Source organism: Octopus sinensis, linkage group LG2 (assembly GCF_006345805.1).
Source record: "Octopus sinensis linkage group LG2, ASM634580v1, whole genome shotgun sequence".
NCBI lineage: Eukaryota > Metazoa > Mollusca > Cephalopoda > Octopoda > Octopodidae > Octopus > Octopus sinensis.
The window spans coordinates 63,780,447-63,784,373 of NC_042998.1; the positions used below are offsets into that span (position 1 = coordinate 63,780,447).

The 3,927-nt window shown below is 33.3% G+C and overlaps 1 long non-coding RNA gene and 1 pseudogene across 1 annotated transcript in view; one reads left to right on the top strand and one right to left on the bottom strand.

Annotated features, from left to right (window-relative positions):
* Window positions 1-691: 691 nt before the first annotated feature.
* LOC118768059 overlaps window positions 692-3,927 on the bottom strand; it is a 5,585-nt gene continuing 2,349 nt past the window's right edge. Inside the window, exons 2-3 of the long non-coding RNA XR_005003979.1 lie at window positions 1,414-1,415; window positions 692-706 (exon numbers count right to left, since the gene is read on the bottom strand). This is a non-coding gene — a long non-coding RNA (uncharacterized LOC118768059). The remainder of the gene's footprint in view (window positions 707-1,413; window positions 1,416-3,927) is intronic.
* Window positions 1,828-1,946, top strand: LOC115208899 (annotated as a pseudogene).

The following is a 3,927-nucleotide window of genomic DNA, read 5'->3' on the forward strand; positions in this document are numbered from 1 at the left end:
ATCTTATAACAATCAGAACATGCTAAATTATGATCGAATTTTAGGAGTGGAATATGAAAGTTTGAAAGTAGTTTCATAATAGATCCAGTAGTTTTATGATTTCAGGAGATATTTTTCTTATTAAAGATATTTTTCACCTAATAGTGCTGTGAATGGGTTATTGAACAAATGTGCTTACCACGTAATGCTTTCTTCTTCTTCTTCTTCTTCTTCTTCTTCTTCTTCTTCTTCTTCTTTTTCTTCTTCTTCTTCTTCTTCTTCTTCTTTCTTCTTCTTCTTCTTTCTTCTTCTCTCCTTCTTCTTCTTCTTCTCCTTCTTTTTCTTCTTTCTTCTTCTTTTTTTTTCTTCTTCTTCTTCTTCTTTTCTTCTTTTTCTTCTTTTTCTATTCTTCCCCTCTTTTTCTTCTTTCTTTTCTTTTTCTTCTTCTTCTTTCTTTTCCTTTTCTTCTTTTTCTTCTTCTTCTTCTTCTTCTTCTCTTCTTCTTTTTCTTCTTCTTTTTTTTTTTCTTCCTCTTCTTCTTCTTCTTCTTCTCTTTCTTTCCTTCTTCTTCTTTTTCTTCCTTTCTCCTTCTTCTTCTTCTTCTTCTTCCTCTTCTCCTTTTTCTTCTAGTTCTTCATCATCACCATCATCATCTTCTTCTTCTTCTTCTTCTCCTTCTTCTTCTTCTTCTTCTTCTTTCTTCTTCTTCTTCTTTCTTCTTCTTCTTCTTTTTCTTCTAGTTCTTCATCATCCATCATCATCATCATCATCATCTTCTTCTTCTTCTTCTTCTTCTTCACCTTCTTCTTCTTCATCTTCTTCCTCTTCTTCTTCTTATCCTTCTTCTTCTACTTCTGTGTTTCCTCGGGTGTAAGCAAGTAAGCAATAGGTGCTGCAGTTTAGAATATTTTATCCATGAAATGATTCCAAACAAAAGTTTAAATGCAATACTGGCGTACGTTGCAGAAAAGATATTCAGCAAACAGAGGATGACGGCACGGCTGTGTGGTAGGAAGTCTAAATCCCAACCGCAAGCTTTCGGGTTCAATCCCACGGCAGGGCACATTAGACAATTCTGTTCCTTCAGCTATAGCCCCGGAACAACCAATGACTTGTGAATGGAATTAGGAGACGTAAAATGAAAGAAACCCATTCTGTGTGTATATATATGTATATACACACACATTATATATATATATATATTATATATATATATATATGTATATATATATATATATAAATATATATATATATAGTATAGATAGATATATGTGTGGGGGTTGTATCTGTGGTGTGGATTTCTGTTTGTTCCCACCGCCTCTTCACAAGCGGTATTGGCTTCTTTATGTCACTCAAATGTAGCTGGTCAATAAATTAGAGCCGATATGTTTCTTTTTACAAATAATTATGCTGAGTTGATTTCTTTCGCTAAACGCCTCAAGTTGGTACTCCACTATGGCGGCAGTACAACTACAGAAACAACTGCAGGAAAACAAATAAAAGAAAACGAAGGAAGTATGGCTGCCAATGGTGGCGTTGCAATTAAATGTGTTCCGTATGTGGAATCAGTGGCGAACTGGATCTAAACATATCGGTTGCCAGGAGAGTAAGGTGTCCACCCTCAACTGAAAGGGTGCCCAGTCACAACTAATATACTATCATTTAATTGTTTTTTTTGTTAAAAATAATATGAGATAATGTGTATGATATAATATTATATAGTATGATATATATAAATATAAATATAATATATATATATTAATATATGTATATATATATATACGTATATATATATATATATATATTATATATTTAATATATTATATATATATATATATGGGGGGGGGGGGTTACGGCCATATTAGGTTGAAAGCAACGGTTCTCGTCCGATCACCGAAGTTAATCAACATCGAGCCTTGTTAGTACTTAGATGGGTGACGTCTTAGGACACTTAGGTGCTGTATGCATTAAAAAAAATTAACGGCGAGGCTCCATCATGGCCGTTATCACATGACTGAAACAAATAAAAGAATAAATATAATATATATATACATAAGCACTCATGTGTATATATATATGATTATGCACGTATATGCGCATGTGTGAGTGTGCGTATTCGGCTCTCCGTGTATCTAAAATAGCCCGTGTATATGTATATAAATATTTGTAGAGAAGGGAACGAACTTTTGAGCAATTCACTTGCTTGTAAATGAGGTAATGTATGTAACGATTTTTAATATTTTTAATGCAACATCTTTCAATGCTTACCACCTAATATATTTTATATAATAACCCAGCATATTCCTCAAGCAGCGTACATTAACATATATGGATACGAAAAGTATTACCTTCAAGTTCGTTCAAATTTTCGATTTCTAACACAAAAGTGGAATAGAAATAACGATTTCATATGACCTTTTGTGATTAAGAGTAGTCATGTTGTTGACGCTTAATGGATTCTATGAATGGAATGAATATTTCGAATCCGTTGAAGTATTCAGACACGGATATCAAAAATAAAATGTATTGGCATTTCGAATTAAATTATCAAATGTTAGTTTGTTGTTGCCACAATTCTAAAACAGGAAAATAATGAATTTAAAACCCTCCACGAATTGATTATTTCGTTAATACTAATGTTCATGCAAATCCTAACTTCCACTTGGTAAAATTCTGCCAATCATACAAATTATTGCACTGTTTAGTATTCAGGGTTTGAAGAATATATCAATGACATCAATCAGAATTAAGTATACCTTAAGAAACAAGCAGCATATATACCCATATTTGCAAATGCATTTTGAGAACTTTGCCGATATTTACTAAGACTGTATTACAAACCTTCTAGAACATGACATGTTTCATGTTTAGAGATATCTGGTTGAAATCTATATTGAAATCCTTTGTTGATAAAGCGGATTCTACCAGTTTTAAATGTGTTCATCTTTTACTACTTACAATCATTTCAAGAAATGCTAGTCTGTAGCACAGCTTTGAGGAGTTGTTGTCGAACAGACCTACTACAGTATTGTGTTTTTAAAGTCCAGTACTTATTCTGCAGACTTTTCTCAATGCACTGTTAGGTGGAAGAGACGTAGACAAATCAACGTCGGCAGCCAAACGGTGGAGGTACGAAAAATACTTAGGTACAGTGACATACACACACATGTGCGGTGCATATATATATATATATATATAATATATATATATATATATATATATGTTATACACACATACATATGCATACAAAGATATGTATGTACCTAACTACCTACCTAACCTACCTACCTACCTCTACATCTATCTATCTATCTATCTATTTTTTGTTGTTTATGGCGAAAGAATGTATCTGGTGGACGCATCTGAAATGATTGGAGACAAACACTTTCCTCCCTGGTCAATCTCTAATCAAATTCTTCAAGTATCACTTGAAAAGGAAAGTGAGAGTAGACAGGTAAGTTTTGTCTAGCGAATGTTTAAAAAAAAAAGATGGGTGAATATAGCAAGGATCGCACGTATGAATGACGATGCCACCTTGAGCATAATCCTATGAATCCGGAAAAATTTAAAACAGAGTTACTTACTTGGAAACAAATGTGTTAACATGTGACATTACATACCGAGGTTACCGTGGTCTTTTCCGTAGGCTTTTTCTTTCCACGGATAAACCTTATCTGCTTCCCCCTTTACACTTTACATCATGACATTTCTGTGATACATGATGCCTATTGATGGTCTTTTTGTTTCCCTTTTACGATCCCTTTTGATCGAAAACCTACCCCATTTTTTTTTCTCCCCAAAAAGAAAATCTCTACTTTATAATCTGTCCTGTATGTGTGCAGCCCTGTGTGGCTAATAAAGAAACATATCTATTTATATCTATAAAATTATAATTTAGGGTATCTAAGAGATACCTCCACGCCGTAAAATATCAGTCAAAACTTGAAT